At 42.0% G+C, this 20,027-nt stretch overlaps 1 protein-coding gene across 1 annotated transcript in view; it reads right to left on the minus strand.

Moving 5' to 3' along the window:
* Positions 1 to 20,027, minus strand: part of ANO2 (anoctamin 2) — a 308,905-nt gene that overhangs the window by 129,982 nt on the left and 158,896 nt on the right. The gene's annotated exons all lie outside the window — the stretch shown is intronic.

The following is a 20,027-nucleotide window of genomic DNA, read 5'->3' on the forward strand; positions in this document are numbered from 1 at the left end:
AGCTTATAATCTACTGAGTGTGGTCATCCTATTTGTACAAATGTATCACTCTTGTATCTGAAACTAGAAATATAAAATATAACTCTGAGGGCCTATTGTAATTATGCAAAGTGTGAGCCATTAATGGTGGTTTGGAATCTTGATGGCTCCCATCAACCAGGACAATTGTCTGTAGATGGCTCTGTTTTACTTGTGAGTCTCTCTATATACATGTGTGCTGGCAAGTGGGTAATGAAGTCTTAAAGTGACATGTGATCATGTCACCTGAACTGGAAACCACCTTTAACCTGGTGCTGTTCCATTGAGAAGGGGGGGGGGAGGAGGACTCCAGGGAGACAAAGGATTCCTGTCTTATGCAAAAGATATATAAGTGGGTGGAACAGAGAAAAGGGAGGAGCCATCATGAGAAATTCCTTAGCTACCACCTGAGCTGGAACATGGGCTGTACCAGAGGAAACGATTGTGCCCAGACTAGGAAGGTGTCCAGTCTGTGAAAGAAACTTACTGAAACATCTCTGAGGGTGAGATTTTATCTGTATTCAGTTTTATTACTGTATTAAGCTTAGATTTGTGTGCTTTTTTATTTTACTTGGTAATTCACTTTGTTCTGTCTATTACTACTTGGAACCACTTAAATCCTACTTTCTGTATTTAATAAAATCACTTTTTACTTATTAATTAACTCAGTGTATGTATTAATACCTAGGGAGACAAACAGCTGTGCATATTTCTCTATCAGTGTTATAGGGGGTGAACAATTTATGGATTTATTTGGGGTTTAGACCCCACTGGGAGTTGGGCATCTAAGTGTTAAAGACAGGAATACTTCTGTAAGTTGCTTTCAGTTAAGTCTGCAGCTTTGGGGCACATGGTTCAGACCCTGGGTCTGTGTTGGAGCAGATGGAAGTGTCTGGCTCAACAAGACAGGGTGCTGGATTCCCAGGCTGGCAAGGAAAGCAGAGGTAGAAGTAGTCTTGGCACATCAGTTGGCAGTTCCCAAGGGTGTTTCTGTGATCCAACCCTTCACACTATGCTCAGTAATTATTATGTAGAATCTTTTTCCATATGAATAATTGTGTGAGAAGATTTATATGATGCAACAAATCCATTTCCCCCAAAGGCCTGCTAAAATCTCCTTGGTGACCAACCAGCTATCAGACACATGAACCAAGATAAACAATAAACAACAACACATCTTTGCGCTGCAATACGTTAATATAGAAAATGTGTTTGGCAACCATTGAAGCCTGAAATTTATACACCATATCATGCTGGAACTTAAAGAGAATGTACCCTGAAGTGGTATAAGATCGTTGACTTCAATGGAGTTGTCCCAGGGATGAATTTGGACCACCACCAACAATTATTAATTAATACATATATAAGCTTAGATCCTCAGCTGTTCTGCGCTCATAATCAGCACAGCTGAGGGTGGAATGACTCTAAGCTATCTTTTCATCTTCCACGATCCTGGGAGTGATCAGGGTTCAAATCACCTCTAAAATAAATTATACACACCAGCTGCAGTGCTCCCCTAGGAACTCTTCCCTAAGACAAATAGAGATCAGCATGCTCTGATTCTGCTTTCTCTGTTATCTGACATATCTTCACCTGGAATATCCACTATACAGCGGATGAGAAATGGGTTATATGCAAAACCAGTTATATGCCACCCAGAGCTTCCCCTGCTCTGGGCGCATTCACAGCTACCTGCTGAAAGCAGCTTTAACTCTCCTTTGTGATTGATGCAGACCCGATCCATATATTTTAACGAAGAGTTGTAAACTTTTCTTGGAGCTGATCATAGATAACAAGTGTTCACCCACACCATAGCCGAGGAGGAAGCAATGGTGCCTCTATGCTACCTTTTCACCATTCTGAACAGACCAGCAGAGATGGAGCTTCAGGAGAGGCTTGAATGCTAAGAGGTATGGACCTTTTGTATGAGCTCAGGGAGAACAGCCAATAAACAGGGAAGAAGGCCTAGGGACATTTGTGTAAGAAGCCAACTGCCAAGTAAATTAGGCTGATATAATTGGTTCAGAGTAGCAGGTGGGTGGGTGGGGGTGGAGGAATGGGATGAGACCAGATAAGTAGGGTGAGGCAGAATTATGCAGGGATTTGAAGACAGTAACACAAAGCTTGAATGTGATGCAGTGAAAGAGACATGCATGGCAGGCATGAAGATGATCCTGGTAGCAGCAGGGTTTTATGACTGAAATAGGACACTGGATGTTAGGGGGACAAAAGTTTATAGCAATCAAGAAAGGAGAAAATGTCCAGATGAGAGAAACAGAGAAAAAGCAGATCTTAGAGACGTTGTGGGGGAAGAAATGACAGAACATGTGTAGGGCACATAAAAGGAGTCAAAGATGACTCCCAGGCTACGGTGGTGATGTTGACTGTGACAGAAAGGAAGTTGTGGAGAGGACAATTCTGTACTCCACAACAGACATCTTTGTGTGGCTGTGGGCATGTCACTTAGTCTCTCCGTTCCCCATCAGTAAAATGAAAATATTACTCTCCTAGCACATATTAAAGATTGTGAGGCACTAAGATGTATGTACTTAAGTACATATATGAACTTAAGATATGTAGCTTCCTGAAAGCTCCTATGCTCTGCTACACTTAGCATAAATTGGAAACAGCAAAGAATCTAGCCTGATAGGTTGCATAGCAACTTGTACAGTCCATCCAATTCGACTGTAGAAACAAAAAGGAGGATGTCCAATGACTAGAGTTCTTCTAGATTTTTATTAGCTGGAAATGATCACGCTTGGATGCTAAAAGTTATATTCCTAATTAAATCAATGGGATTTGTGTGTGCTCAGCATTTCTGATAAACCAGGTCAATTTTATTTAAATACCTAAATATAGATCTCAATTCCCAAATTTGAAAATGTTGGGCTTGATATACTGTGAAACTAAAAGTGTGACCCAAACAGTATAAAACAGTTGGTCAGCTTCTGATATGTTACAATGTAAAATCCAGAGTGACTTCATTATAGATGATGCAGTTAACAAAGCACATAGTTCAGGTTGCCCAACACTTTCCATTATGAGATCCTGTTTTCAGTTACTAATTTCTTTCCCAAACAAACTGTTCAGGCTGAAATTTTCCATGCCTCAGGCTGATTTCTTTCTTTTTTTTTTTTTTTGGAAGTCGGGGGTGGGGGCAGAGGGGAGAGGAAGTACCAGCTAACATGTTTCAGCCATTTGAGGGAAGGAGATTAAAGAAATATACATCTTTTGTGCATGTTAAAAAAAAATTGTTCCAACTGTTCTGAACATCTCTAGTACTTTTAGGCTTTGGAAAAAGGACTTGAAGTTTGGGAGAGGGTGTCCTCAGTGTCAGGGATTTGTGTTTTGCTTTCTCTGTGAAAATCTGTGCAAATCTGGCCGAGTTATAATCCTCTGAAATATCTCCATTGCATATGCTCTGTAGAAATATGTTGAAGCTTGTAATCTCTCTGACGTGCCTTCATGCATTCAGTATGCTCCATTCCATCACAGCTCCTACATGCCAACCAGACTGTACATGTGCTAGAGTAACTAAGCATGCTCCATCCCAGGGCAACAAAGGCTGAATAAAACTAAGCAAATGCTCCTCTCAGCTGCCAGGGCCCACTGTGGCATCAGACATCAACGGAGCACGGAGACTCTCTCCTCAGCTCTCAATGATTCTTCTGATGGTTCCCAGGCAATGCAGAGGTGAAGAAGGAAACTACCTGACTCAAATGACACGGGATGAGGAATAGATGGGGTGACAAGGGCAGGAACTCAGGACTGATGGGAGAATAGGAGACTAGGAGAGGGAAATAATAACAGGATCAGGAGAAAGGGTGGAGGGAGACGGGCAGTGGCAGGAACTGGGGATTGAGGAGGGCAGGAGTCGAGTAGAGGGAGAAATATAGGAGCAAGGGGTTGACCGGGGCAGGGATCAGGTCAAGTGCGACATAAGCCACAAAGGGGTTGCGGGAGAAATACCAGCTGGGAAAGTGATACAGGGAGGGGTGGGAAGGTGGGGATAGGGACAGAAGGATCTATCACCACTAGAGAACACTCTCCAGCCTATTGGACTATGGCACAGATCACAATGTAGGTTTTTATGCTCATACACCTTCCAGCAGGTGTACTGAAATACTTTTATCTATATTGAGACATTCTGCAAGTTAGGTACTGTCCAATCTAAAAATATGTTTTTTAGCTTCATTAAGTCGATGACCCTGTCGCCATGTCCCAAATAAGATGGGATAAGTTGCCAATGCTTATTATGAACTCCTGCTTGATCTCTTTGTCTCAGCTAGTTCTTATGATTTAAGGGCAACAGCAATACTACCAAGCATTTCCCAGTCAGGAATTATACAAAAATGAAAAAAAAATTCCCTTTCATTGCCTCTGTAATTGTATGAAGTTTACCTCCCTGATGCAAACTACATATTTCTGAAATAAAGGAAAAATAGGAAGGCAGGGGCTTTATATGTTGTCAATATTATAATAGATGCATCTCTAAAAAGCTAATTTAAAGAGAGGTGACAAGTACCAACTGTTTCAAGATTGTCTTTAATTCAAGTCTGATATAATCCCATGCAATTAACTCCTGTAAGTGAAGAGTGCACAGGTCAGGAAAATCTGGCCTAAAGTGTGTTGAATCAGGAGGAATACTTACCCCACTATATTGTAACCACTTTCCCTAATCTGATGAAAGTCCCTGTGCAGGTACAACATGACAATTGGGCTCTATAGGTTGGGAGAGAGGATGGCTACTGTCCATAGCATCATGCCATTTTCAACTCAATCAGACTACCCCAATAAAAATATATCTCACATTGATTCCATTGCCAATGAGTGAAACCTCTTCTGGGTGGGAATTTTAGACAGCAGCTATGAAGAACACATTCATCCCTGAAAAGAAGATCATCTCTTTTTGGCTAGGTTGCCCATATGTCGGGTTGAGTTTATAGATCTGTGTCCATGATCTATAAATTCAAAACAGCTAACTCCGATACTCAGGAAATTGAGATGTCTCAAATTCTGTCTTTATATATAGTATGGTCCCTGCACGTGTGGTTGCTATTGGAATTGTAGGTGAGAAATGGTGGTTTGTTAATATGATAGCTGGAAAGGGTGAAAGTAATCATTGGCTGGGGAACTGTAACTATGAATTTCCTGACTTTTAAACTATTATTTTATAACTATAACATTGTAATAGCCTTCTATTAATTTGATTGATAACTAGTGACATGTGTAACTGTATCAAAGTTTTTTGTTTGGGAATTTCCTTGGTTTTTAGTTGCAAGACTAGAGAACGAGATGGGAGAAGGTGAGGTTAAACATTAGGCTGCTCTCACTTACCCTGGCTTCCTGTTAAAATAGCCAAGAATCAGGTGGACATAGCAGCTCCCTGGCCTTTTTTCTCAATAGTTGTGTCTATGCTCTCTACACAACATTAATATTAGAAAACTACATGGACACACTTGGTTTTCAAATAACCATATTGCTCAACTATGTACAAACATACAAGACCTACCTCCATATATACCCTGCTATTCTGTTAAGTTCTGGTGGCTTCTGCAAAAGAAGACAGAGAGGCCCACCAGACAGCACCCAAATTATTTAAAGGGATCCTGTCCAATTCCTATACCTAAAACCAGCCATGCTTCCTAGAATGGGGCCCTGGAAGCAGAGGTGAAAGTAAGCCAGTTTGCTCCGGCGTACCGGCAAGAGCCAGTATGCTGTGCCGGACTGGACCGGCTTCCACGGCAGTGATTTAAAGGGCCCAGGGCTCCAGTCACTGTGGGGAGCCCCAGGCCCTTTAAAGTGCTGCCAGAGCTCAAGCAGCTGGGCTCAGGCAGGGATTTAAACAGCCCAATGCTCCTGCCACTGCGGGGAGCCATGGGCCCTTTAAATCACTGCTGGAGCTCTGGCAGCTGGGCTTGGGCAGGGATTTGAAAGGCCTGGTGCTCTGGTCGCTTCGGGGATCCCCGGGCCCTTTAAAGCGCCACCAGAGCTCCGGCAGCCAGGCTCCTGTGGTGATTTAAAGGGCCCAGAGATCCACCGTGGCTTGAGCCCCACAGCTGTAGCCTCAGGGCCTTTAAATTTTGAAAGGTCCCGCCTCTTCGGGTTGAAATCATGCCCCCATTCAGGACTCTGGCGTATCGGTAAGTCCTTTAAGTTACTTTCACCCCTGCCTGGAAGGGATGTGACATAAGAGCTTTCAAGGCAGTCATATGCAACTCAAGAATTCCCCCACTCCAGGAGAATCCTCATACAGCCAGAAAAGCCAGCTTTAAGTTTGCAGTATTTTAAAAATACATGTTAATGAACCAGTGAATCTGATCTTTCATGTTGATAACTAGATGTCTGATTCTGTGCCCATTAAAATCAATGACAAAGTTCCCATTGAACTCAACAATGCAGAATTAGGCCCTTCTTGAATAACCAGTTGACAGTATAGGTTTCTCTGATGCGTGAAGTACCATGATAGCCTTGGAGTTAAGGAGGTATGTTGTGATAACTGGGCCTGCACATTTACTCTAATTATGCATTCAACTGTAAAAAGTGAGGGTAAACTTGTAAGATGTCACATAAGATGTAACCTATAACAACAAATGGTGAGGGGAAAAGGTACAAAAAAGACACAGAAAGGCTGAATTATTCCAACCCAAAAGGCCTACTTATATAACTCAAGGACTGTGTTACGCTCATGCTTAGGAATTAAGAAAAGCATGGAAACAGAAATCAGTGAAACAAAATTGGTGTGTTGGCAAGTAGGCCTAATTGGTGGACAAAATAATGAGAGAATGAGCTGGTCTGTCTACCACATCCTTTTGGAGTCCTTAAAGAAAGAGTTTGGGAGAAAAAATGCCTACTGGAGCAAGTTTTACTATCATGGCTGCCACTCCCACCATCTCATAGGACCCCATGCCTTTGTCAAGCTTATCCTGATCTGATCAGGCCAGAGAGAGGCCCCAGAACAACATCACCTCTGCTGGCTCTGGCTGAATCCCAACCACCACCTGGGATGAAATGGGATCAGACTTTAACAATAGCAACCACCACAGCTCCAGCCCATCTCAACTACCTCTTTTCTTTTTTCCTCAAAAAGGACAGTTATTCCGGTACTGAATACCATTGAAGAGACTTTCAGACAAGGGGGTTTTCCTTCTAAAAACTCTAGCTAAAGGGAACAGGAACAAAGGATTTTGATAAAATGAAAGCCTTACGAAATACCCTGTATTTCAAATTTTAATTGTTTTTCCTTCTTTATTGGATTTTTAATGAAAGGTTAAAAAGATGTTGATCGTATGTTTGTCGTGGTCCTAGGCAGACTGAGATCTCTGTACACCAAACCCTGAACCTTGTGTTTAATATTGGACAGTGACTCGGTTATGTTAACATCTCTGGCACATATAGTCCATCCAAATTAATATAACAGGTCTCAAACAGCATGACCTCCATCCCCCTCTACAACTGGCTAGAAGTATTGTGGACCAATTAGCAAGTACTTTCAATAAGCAAGCATGGTACAATGAAAGTCGAGGTGCTCAAAATCACTATTCTAGATCTTTAAATTTAGTATGTGTGGAATTTCAATCTAGGGGGATTAAATGCCCAAAGTATTTTAACATAAATGCAGTTTATTTCTTTAAAAATGCAGGCAGGATTGTAATATGTATCAGTTAAAAAAACCTTGACAAACAGTTTAACTGAATGCAGGTTCTACAGCAATTTAGGTAAATTTTATCCCAAATCTGGGCTTCTGTTTTGATCTTGGAGATTAATAGTATGAAATTTACCCTATAAATATGGCCAATAGAAGGTGGAATATACACTCCAAGATACAAGCATTTGCCACCTGCATAATGCAAAAGGAAAATACTATTTAGCTTATCTTATATGTGAGTCTCTCTATTAAACTGGAAGCTCCACAGATTTCTGGAGATTTATTTTCTAGTTTATGACTTCACTATAATTCTCTAATCTGTTATTATAGTCTCTGGCTTGTGTACAATAATAAGTCAGCTGCATAAACTGCAGACATAGGCTTAATATTTTATTACATACTGGCAAAACTTCCACTGACTTTCAAGAGTGAAGAATAAAACCTGTATGAGTGGATCTTTCCATTCAGTTAAATACCGAAGATATATGCACTTGTCTTCCTGTTGTCAGTATGATGCTTAGGCCTCAATTCAGGAAAATATTTAAGAAGAAAATACAAATACATTAGAAGCAAGAGGAAGACCAAGGACAGGGTAGGCCCATTACTAATGAGAGAAGAAAACAATAACGGAAAATGTGGAAATGGCAGAAGTGCTGAATATCTTTTTCGTTTCAGTTTTCACCAAATAGTTTAGTAGCAACTGGACATCTAACAATAAATGCCAGTGAAAATGACATAGGATCAGAGGCTAAAATAAGGAAAGAACAAGTTAAGAATTACTTAAACAAGTTAGATGTCTTCAAGTCATCAGGAGCTGATTAAATACATCCTAGAATATTCAAGTTGCTGACTGAGCCATTAGCGACTATCTTTGAAAAGTCATGGAAGACAGGAGAGATTCCAGTCTGGAAAAGGACAAACACAGTGCCAAGTTATAAAAAGCAGAATAAGGAGAACCTTGTCAGCTTAACTTCAGTACCTGGAAAGATAATGGAGTATGGCTTTTATAAGGGTTTTGAGTGTCTGGCATGACCTTCTCATAAACAAAACTAGGGAAATACAATCTATATGGAGCTACTATACGATGGGTGCATAACTGGTTGGAAAGTTGTTCCCATGGAGTAGTTATCACTACTTCACAGTCAAGCTGGAAGGACATAAGTGAGGGGCCTCAGGGATCCATTCTGGGTCCAGTTCTGTTCAATATCTTCATGGTGATTAGAGGATTTCGATAATGGCAATGATTTAGAAAATGGCATAGAAAGTACACTTATACAGTTTGCAGACCAAGCTCGGAGGGGTTGCAAGTGCTTTGGAGGATAAGATTAAAATTTAAAATGATCTGGACACACTGCAGAAATGGTCTGAAGTAAATAGGATGAAATTCAATAAAGCAAATGCAAAGTACTCCACTTGGATATGAAAAATGAGTTGCATACATACAAAATGGGAAATGACTGCCTAGGAAGGAGTACTGCGGAAAGGGATCTGAGGATCATAATGGATCACAAGCTAAATATGAGTCAACAGCTAAGTTCCTTCTGAACTTGGTGGCCACACAGCAGGCTATAAAGGGGCACAGCAGGGGTCTGGAGAGGAGAGAGGAGGTGGGCGGGAACAAGGGAGGGGAGCAAGTTGAGGTGTGCAGCAAGCGGGGAGAGAAGTGCTCCTACCCCAGAGTTTGCTGCTGCCAGCAGGGAGAGGGCTGGGGGGAGTCCTCTCGCCCCAGCCCCGGGTCAACCTGCCTGCACCCCAAACTCCATCCATGAGCCTGCACCCCCAGCCCTTCACGACCCCTCCCCGCACCTCAACCCTCTGCCCCATCCCTGAGCCCCCTCTGGCACCCTGATCCCCTCAGCCCCAGCCCCACCCTGAAGCCCTCACTCACACCCCAACTCTCTGCCTCAGCCCTGAGCCCCCTCCCACACCCCAAGCCCCTCATCCCCAGAGCCCTCACTCCCAGCCAGAGCCCATATCCTCCCACACCCTAGCCCTCTGCCCTACCCTGAGCCCCACTCCATTAATTTTGTTATGTGCACCAATATGGAGGCAATTTGTCTGATGGTGATGGGGGAAAATTAGAAGGAACACTAGTCAACAGTGTAACACTGCTACAAAAAACAGCAAATATCATTCTGGGATGTATTAGCAGGATTGTTGTAAACAAGACACATGAAGTAATTATTCTATTCTACTCCACGCTGATTAGGCCTCAGCTGGGCGCCACATTTCAGGAAAGATGTGGATAAATTGGAGAACAGTGTCCCCTCTAATTTTTACCACTCATGTGTGGAATTAATTTTGTTATGTGCACCCCTGTGGAGGTGATGTGTGGGAGGTCATTTGGCGGGGATGGGGCTGAGAGGTTCAAAGTGTGGGAGGAGGCTCAGGGCTGGGGCAGAGGATTGAGGTGTGGGGGGTGAGAGCTCTGACTCGGGGTGCAGGCTCAGGGCTAGGGCAGCAGATTGGGCTTGGGGTGCAGGGGGGTGAGGACTCTGGCTGGGGGCACAGGCTCTGGGAAGGGGTTGGAGATGAGGGGCTCAGGGCTGAGGCAGAGGGTTGGGGTGAGGGGATGTTGGCTCTAGGGTAGAGCCAGGGAATGGGGGTTTTGGGGTGAAAAACTGGGGCTGACTCTCCTCTCTCCCTGCCTCCTCAGCACAGCTGGGGCTGTGGAGAAGCAGCAACTGGGGCTGGGAGAGGGTTGCATCTCTCCCTGGCTGCCACACGCAGACCAGCTAGGGCTGGGAAGGATGCCCCAAACTTAATCCCCACCTATACCTGATCCCACCAACCTCCACTATCCCCTATTTCCCCCACCACCTCACCTTCCACATCCTTTCTAGGGTCCAGGAGGCACCTATTTAGTGGAGCCAAACCTGCGCAGCTCCACTGATTAGGTGCACGACCCTATGTTCCTTCCTATGCAGCTGCCCAGGCACGCATCTTGGAGGGAATGTAGTTGGAGAGTCCAGGGAAGAACAACAAAAATGATTAAAGGTCTAGAAAACATGACCTATGAGGGAAGATTGAAAAAAATGGGTTTGTTTAGTCTGGAGAAGAGAAGACTGAGGGGGGACATGATAAAATTTTTCAAGTACATAAAAGGTTGTGGAGGAGGGAGAAAAATTGTTCTCTTTAACCTCTGAGGATAGGACAAGCAATGGGCTTAAATTGCAGCAAGGGCGGCTTAGGTTGGACATTAGGAAAAACTTCCTAACTGTCAGGGTAGTTAAGCACTGGGACCAATTGCATAAGGAGGTCATGGAATCTGTCACTGAAGGTTTTTAAGAGCAGGTTAGACAAACACCTGTCATGAGTGGTCTAGATACTACTTAGTCCTGCCTTTAACACAATGCACTGGAGTAGAAGATTTCTTGAGGTCCTTTCCAGTCCTATAATTCTATGTGCTTAAGTTCATTCCTATTCAGGACAGCAATTAAGCATGTCTAACTTTAATCTTGTGCCTAAATCTCAGTTATGAGATTAAAGTTGAGCACATGTTTAAGTGTTATCCTGAAAAGGAATTCTTTCCTGAACTGGCATCCTAATGACTAGCACAAATAATAAGAACAAACAATAATCCTGTCTATTCCCTTAAGTTTGAAGCTGTCTCTGAGAGAAACAGTCATTTTTATTTTGGCAGAAGGATGTTCATAAAAATTAGGAAGCTCTCCTAATTTCCTAAACCTTGGCCCAAATCCAGATTTTCCAGCCTCCAGAGGTAGAGTAATCCACTCAACCAAGTCAAATGCCTTTTTGATATCTGTAATAATATTTTATTACGCTGAGCTGACTAGAGGGCTGTGACTGAATGGTACAACTTTCCTGAACCTCAAAAGGTCCTTTACGGTCATGATATATATAATTCATTCCGCTTTCCTTAGTAAAGAGAAGCTGCAGTATCTTGAACAGTGGAACACAAGGGTTCGAGCAGAAGCTAAGGAACAGAAGAGTTACTCTCTTAAATTAATGGAATTGAGAAAGGACAAAAAGGATCATTCTAATGCCTCTGATTTCAGTGGAGCTATATTAGCATAACACTGGCATAAAGCAGTGGTGAATCAGGTCAGCGAAATGTAAAATAAGTTTATTTATTCAGTGAATATTGTTGCTAAGATTTTTCAGACAAGAAGGGCCAAAATATGTATTTTTCACATCTACACTGTCTTATGCTATTAGATAGTTACTTTGTGATATAGTCAAAGTTCTTAAAAGTAATACGAGAGGATTTTGACTATATATTATACCCAAGCAGGAAAACTCGCTATACATTTGAAAGAGAAAATGTTGAAAGTGTTCAAGGTCTTTTGGATAATCAAGATCTGATTCTGTTTACTCTGGTGTAAAATTGATGCAAGAACAAACAGAATCATGACTGTTCTTTATAGGTGTTTTGATCCAATTAATGAATCAATTAACAACTGCAGCAATGGGAATGAGGAGGAAGGGTTCCTAAAGGTTAAGCACGGTCATCAGCATATACATTCTCATATTTTCATTCATGTTTAATCCTTCAATATTTGTTGTTTTAAAACTGTGCTTTGCTAATGGTGCAGGGGACTAGCAGAAAAGAGGAGAGAAAGGACAGATTCAACATAAGACTAACTCAAATGCTGGTAAAAGGAAGTTAACAATGATGAGATGACAGAAAAAAGACTTAGACCTTAGCTAATTAAAGAAATATTGGGATAATACTGAATTTTCTAAGCAAGGTCACTAGTTAGGGCCACTCAACCACAGCAAATTATTTTCCTACAATTAATGGCAAAGCAACTATGGGTGTATCTGAGAAATCTTTTTCAGCACCAATTATCCAAACAAATATTTATAACCAATTATTCCAGTTGTAGCTAGGTAGTAAGAGGATTTAAAGTCATTCTTTTATTTAATTATTCTTAATGAGAACTTCCTAATAATATATAATGGAGCCAAGCCTGCAGGCTCAGTTTTTCCGCATTGCTGACACAAGCTTTGATGGTTGTTTTCCTTATGTCAGGGCTGAAGTAAAACAGGTGAAGGCCTTTTATGCTGCCCCTTTTATAATGCCTGAAAGGCACTGATGACATACTATTTTCCATGACATTCTAACATATGCTATATTGTGACTATACATGTTAAACCTTTATATACAATATCACTTCCTTTAAATTAACAGTGGAATTAACAATTTTATTTATTTCAGTAATTCATCATGCCACTTTCATATTTGACATGGTGAGTTAAAAACAAGAGGGAATGCCAAATTATTATTATACCCAGGCCTTTCTCTAAGTACACAAACCAAAAGACAAGACCTCTTTTGCTATAAAGAAAGTTTTCCTTGAAACATATGTGGGATCAGCTATTTGGTTTCCTGCCAAATAGGCAAGATATGATGCCCAATCATATATTTTCTTATTTGCCAGATCAGCTGAACACTTATTGAAAAGAATGTGAAAACGAGTCAGGAGCTAATCCTTCTTCCCCTGAAATAAATGGGACGCTTTTTACTGACTTCAATGAGAGTTGGAGTTAGTCACTGTGTGTTTACAGAACAGAGCCTAATTTTTTCATTTCCTGACTTTTGTGCATTTAAATTAATAATTTTAGCACTGCATGAATACAGATGCAAGCTTATCATTGATCCATGGGAAGCATCTTTCAACAATCTCTAATGTTCCACAGAGATGATAATCTGAGAATGTTCTATTGCTTAAAAACTTCTAACCACAACCAATGATGCTAAAAGTTCCTAAACAAGAACTTCAAAAGGGCTATCTGGAGAATTAGCAAAGAAATGATCAATTGTTTTGCTGTACCGATTACAGCTGCTCTCCCCACATTACTATATTAGCAGACACTTATGCAGGCATGGACACACACTTATACACTTCATCTGTTTTCTCAATCTAACCAAAAGGAACCCTTTTTGGTTGCCTAACTTAGAACTACATTGGGATTGACACTGTAAACCTTTACTTACATAACAAGTCCTTACCGACACAAATATTTCCATTGACTACAATGGGACTGCTCACAAAGTTTCCAAAATCAGTCCCTTAAAACTTATCATTATCTTTCTAAGTGCATGTAATTATTTCTAATGACTGTTTGTTTGCTGCTTAACCTGAGGCATTTAGTGTAAATGTTTTAACTTCTTTAACTTTAAATGAGTTTTCTTTGGAAACAATAAGACCTTAGGGTATTATTGTAATAGTAAATTTCACACCAATCTTTTATAAAGGGCTACCTACGCTCGCAATTTCTTCCCCAGTTTCAATACACCTGATAAAATATTTATTACATATAATAAATCAGCTTGAACCATGCAGTATATTGTAGACTTAAATGTTATTCTTTGTTCATCACAGTAGATTAAATACTGTAACAAGTGTTTGCATGAAAGCCATTTTCTGTAATATAATCCCCATTGGGCAAGTAATACATTACATCTGCAATACCTTACATTTACATCACTCACTTTAATAAGGCTGATTTAGAATTTGGTGTTAGGGTATAGTGACTCAGATGTTTACTAATTAAAGTTCTGATCCTAACAATGTTGAGTAACTCCAACTCCCATTAGAGTTAATGACTTCAACATCAGACTGCTTCAAGAAGTATGTTCAAACCTGGTTTACGCAGATGGAATCCTATTGAAATCAGTGGAGTCACTCCTATTTATGCAGAGACTCAATTTGGTCCACAGTGTCTAATCTTAGTTCAGGATCCAACAGCACCTGTCTACTCCTGTCCGCACAGAATTTACACTCATGAATTTATTGCTCCCCTTCCCAGCTAACATATAGCAAAAAACTTAGAAAATGTACCTTTATTCACCCAAGTTATATAGGACTGACTCACAACTTGTGATATTCAGAGAAATCACTGAAAGCTCTATACTGGAAAGATGCTCTGTTACCAGGCTTTTCCAAGCTATCCTTCAAGAGGCTGGTAACCTGTGTTGATTTTCTTCTGCAATACAATGCAATCTTATGACTAAATCTTGCTCACATTAATTAAACAAGTAGCCCCAGGAATGTTGGTGGGCCTACTTGTGGGAGTAAAGCAAGCAGGAATTGCATCACATATAGAAATTTTCATGTAAAAACTCAGGACTTTACAATAAACATCACCAGAATAGGGGAATTATCATACTGGAAATAAGCCACTACCTTACAGATACATTCTAAACCAGTGGAGTAAATAAACTCTATCCCAGTAAGTCACAGATTCTGAGCCAAAGTCTTCAGAGAGACCTGCAGCTTCACATCAGATAAACAAGCTAGAGATGCTGAACTCTGATGCCAGAGATCTGTCACTTAATGTAAGAACAGCAATCTAGAGTTGCCGGCCCGTGATATCACAGAGATATGTCTTGACATCAGACCAGCCCACTAACAATGGTGAGCTAATGACTTCACAGAGACCTGGGCCTTGACATTTGATTATCATTCTAGATGTGCTGAGACAGAGACCTCACAGAATCCTGGATATTCATACAAATCCAGAAAGCTACAGATGCTGATCCAATAATCTCATAAAGGCCTCTACCTTGACACGAGTCCAGAAAACTAGAAGGGCTGCACTAGCAATCTTACAACGTCCTGTGCCCTGGCTTCTTGCCCATCAAGCTAGAGGTACTGAGTTAGAGACTTCTAGGAGGCCTGTACCTTGGCATCAACCATCATGCTAAAGTCGTTGAGCTAGTGACTTCACAATGAGTACCATGTTACAGGCACCTGAGGGAGAGAGAATATGCATTTAAAAAACATCAAGAATGTGTAAAATAGCTATTCTGTATTTAAAAATTCATCATTTTAAAGTCCAATTTCTCAGGACTTTCCATAGCTAAATGCACCCACTGAATGTCCCATTAAAGAACTGGGGATTTCCTCTTTCCATTGGTCTATAGTGATTTTTTCCAGCTCTGAAATGTACAATCTGCACCACAAACTACAGTAGCCTGGTGGGCAGGGAGGAGGAAGCCATTTTTGAGGGAAAGAGGAAATAATCATTGTGGCAAGGAATTAAATAAAATTTTGGCATTCTGAAAACGGCTCAGAGGTTTGGAACTTTCAGAGTAGTCCACGGGGAGATGGATTTGCAGGTAGATGGTAGGTAAGGTGGTTAAAGCTGCAGGATGAGTGCATTTATTAAAGAGCCCTGCAAACAAACACAAGTGAAAGGTCCTGCCCTTTCAATAACTGTCTAGGAGCCTCTGTCCTATTTTCAAAAGAGATTTAGACATTTAGGAACTTAAGTCTTGATGGAAGACAATGTGGTTTAAACTCCTTAGTGCTGCAGTCATTTTTAAGAATGGGACATAGGCATTTTTTAACATTTTACCCCCTAAGATCATAATTTTAGTAATGATTCTGATCTGTTTTTATTGGATTCTGGAAATAAAAGCACTGTTAGGGGACTGCAGAGCCCCCATACAGACTGCACCCTTAAACATTCCTGTGCCCCTGGGCTGAGGCCCCTTTGCCCTTCTTGTTATTAACGTTTATTTCATCACTGCTTTAGCATGCGTTTTGTTTAATGTTGTAATGCATGTTTGGGCTCAGCAGCAGGAAAAGCTACGGTGGGGCATTTCTGGACATGCTATGTATGTGACAGGTGACCATCAAAAGGTGCATGCATAGCTATATAAGAGTGTGTTAAAAGCTTCTCTGTGTGGTGGAGAGGTTACAGACTCTGAACAGAGAGGAAGGTTCATCTGGCCACAACCAGTATGCCTCGCTGGACCACCCAGCAGGAAGTGAGATTGTTAACTTTACTTGCTGTACTGTAACCTAGGATCACATATTTGTATTCTATTGTAGTTTTCAGTAAATGGTTAAAATTCACCTGGTCTCGCTCAAACTGAAATGAATTGCTCTAGGGGGAAGGACAGTTCATAACACCCATCGGGGAGGCAGAATTCTTGTGAATATTTGCTAAGCAATGGCAACAAGGCATAAACTGAAAGGGTGACTGTCTGTGCAAACCAGTATCATATCTGTCTGAGCGGCAAACTCTATTACATTGTGACAGACTGTACTCCTGAATTCACCCCATTGTACACTATTATAAGAATCTTTGTACAAAATATGTCTTGTGAGGTATCATTTGAAAACTAATAATTCGTTGGTCATTAGTGTCCTGGTAACGTGTGTGGCAACGCTGTACCAACAGTTATAAGCTACCATTGTATGGAGTTACTAACACATGTTCCCAGTCTGAGGAGTGGCCAACACAGATCCTCAGAAACAACCTGATGCCTTACCCAGCTGTAAACAAGGCTAATGGGTCATTACCTGCTAAATGGACATTCTTTGGCAGGAAAGGGAGTGTGGGCAAAAAATATACATCGTAGCAAAGAAACAGCATGAGGTTCCCCTCCATACAGACTGCCTGTCACCCTACTCCCAGCTGGAAATCCTTCTCAGAATGGAGAGAGGACTATGAAAAGGATGAGGAGACACCTCAAAAGCACCTTTCTCTTTCTCTCTGCCTACCACATCCACAGCACCTGAAAGACAGAGGAAGCAGCGTTGTAATAGGAGAGGGGTCCTGACCTAAAGATTTGGTCAGTAATGTACTAAAGCATGTGGTGAGAAAACCTTGCTTTGAATTTAACATAGTTTGTTAAGTTAGGCACTAGTTGTGTTTTATCTTTTTTGTACTTGTAATCATTTCTGACTTTTATGCCTCGTTACTTATACTCACTTAAAATCTCTCTCTCTGTAGTTAATAAACTTGTTTTATAGTTTTATCTAATCCAGTGTGTTTGAACTGAAGTGCCTGGAAAACTCCATTTCAGGTTACAGGACATGTGCATGTTATTTCTGTCAATTAAATGGTGGAGTTAATATAAGCTTGTACTGTCCTGGAGAGGTCTGAGCAGTACAGTGCATACATTTCTGGAGGACAATCTAAGGTTTGGAGTGTGTTGGGGTTATCCTGCAGTATAAACAAGGCTGATAAAAGGAAATGTGTGGCTGGCTGCAGCACAAACACAGGACATAGCTAGGAATGACATGCTGAAGGCTATTTCTGAGCAGTCTAGGACTGAAGGCCGTAGCAGCAAAGCAGTGTAAAGGGCACTGTGTGTTAGAAGGCAGGGAGACACTGATAGTCATTAGTCTGGATTGTACCCTAGGTATGTCACAGCCATAACAAAGGAAACAGAAAATACTAAAGAGACACCCATGCATACCTGATCTGGTGCAGGAACTATTCTCTTAATGTATGAAGAAGAAAATCCATGATCATACATCAGTTTGCAGCTGGTCTTCCATGTTATCACTTTATGAAACCTAGAAAATTACTAGGATTTGCTTTGGCTGGATTCTGTAAACGTCTGCACTCAGCAAGTGTAAACAGATGCCATGCACTGACAGGAGGGGAGACAGGACATCTACCTATGTCTGGACATGTGGAGGTTTACACATTTAGGGGCTGATCACTCAAGGTGGCTCTGATGCTGGCAGACCAGGTGCCAGCATATGCCAAGGCCCCAGCCTCACTAAACATTTACAAATGCTTACCTAGCATTATCAAAACAGATGATAGATGTTAAGCGGATAAGAACGTGTTCAGCGTTCAGACTTTATAAAATGCTTGTAGGATGCTGCTGTATTGATCACACTTTTAACCTCTATAGCTCATGGTATAAAGTTACAGTGAGCGTCAGCAGTGCAAACCTCTGTAATTGTGTAACTCACCAAATGGGAAAAGCAGCATTAATTAAGGTAATTGTAGTGGGGCGGACTGCCCACTCCCTGGGAGGATGGGCTGTGGCAGGCCAGGGAGCCTGCACAGCCTGGGAGCCAATCAGAAAAGGGCTTATGGGGAGCCAATCAGGGCCCAGATTGGAGGGAACCAATCAGGGCCAGGCTCACCCATATATAAAAGCTGCCCAGACCAGGAGCAGTCAGTCTGTCCAAGGCCTTTGACAGGGGAAGGTCAGTCTCCAAGGGGGAGACTAGCACCGCGGACAGCGCAGTGCTGGGCAGGCTCAGGGAGGCTAGAAGGTTCTAGCTCATAGCTGCCAGGCTGCAGGTCCTGAAGGGAAAGGCCTAGCGGGTGCAAGGGGCCGTAGGGGAAGTAGCCCAGGGGAACAGACAGAGGAGGGGAAAGAAAGAGGACAGCGAGGCTGATGCCAGAGGGTCCCTGGGTCGGGACCCAGAGTAGAGGGCGGGCCTGAGTCCCCCCCCCCCCTTTCCTCCTTGCAGTACACCCAGCCATTAGCTGTAGGGAGCTGCCATTATAGACTACGCCCGATCCCTGACAAGAGGGATTAGACTTTGGGGTGTGTGGTTGCATATGGTGGCTGGAATGTTGGACTGCTGATCATCGATCCCCGGAAGCGGGTCCAGATGGACTAAGGGACACTGCCGGAGGGCAGTGGCCTCGAAGAGGACGCCGCCAAGCAGGCAGCAACGTGGGTCCAGCAACAGCAGAACAATGGATGGGACACCACCCGGAGGGGGTGCTCCACTGGAATCTAGCTAATTCCTGAAATCACCAGCAGGAGGCGCTGTGGGTGTGAGTCCCAACCCGTTTACAGTAATGTACTCAGTATGGCTCATTGAAGGCAAATAAGGTATTGTGCAGCATCAGAGAAGAGAGATCCTATTAATTAATCCTAACTCCTTTCAGGAATGGGAGGCTTATAGATGAACTCATCCCATCAATTTTGGTATCTGGAGTGGAGGTGATAAATATCCCTGACAAGGGGAAACTGAAGCTCTTCCTTGCTATCTGGACTCTGAGGGGCAAAGATTGCTAAATATAAGCAAAAAGATTCCCATGCTGCTTGGTATGGATTAGCCTTGAAAGACACTTTGAATTGATCAATTGCTACAACTCTGTCACCTTTTGAATCACAGACTGAAACTCATTTGTGTATACATGCTTGTTAACTTTAACCTGAAAATAAACTCTCATTTCTTTTTCCTAGTGAATAAATCTTTAGTTAGTTTCTTACAGCATTGGCTACTAGCATTGTCTTTGGTGTGAGATACAAGGTACAAATTGATCTGGGGTAAGTGACTGGTCTCTTGTGACTGGAAGCAACCTGAATATGTTCTGATTTTTGGTGTAAGTGACCATTTATCACATAGTCCAGCTTGCCTGGGTGGCAAGATAGCTTGGAGCATCCAAAGAGACTGTCTGTGACTTCATTATAAGACTATTGTAGTACTTTGAGAGTTCACACTTGTTACCAGGTTGGTGACATCTAATTATAGTACACACACCCAGTTTGGGGTGTCTGCCCTGCTTTTTGAGAGTCTGCCCTTAGGCTGGCACTCAGTCATGAGCCACTCCAGACAGTGTGATAGTGGCACAAACGGTCTCACAGTCCATGGGAAATGAAGGAGCTCAGCACCTT

The sequence above is a fragment of the Gopherus evgoodei genome, chromosome 1 (genome assembly GCF_007399415.2).
Source record: "Gopherus evgoodei ecotype Sinaloan lineage chromosome 1, rGopEvg1_v1.p, whole genome shotgun sequence".
In the NCBI taxonomy this organism is placed as follows: domain Eukaryota; kingdom Metazoa; phylum Chordata; order Testudines; family Testudinidae; genus Gopherus; species Gopherus evgoodei.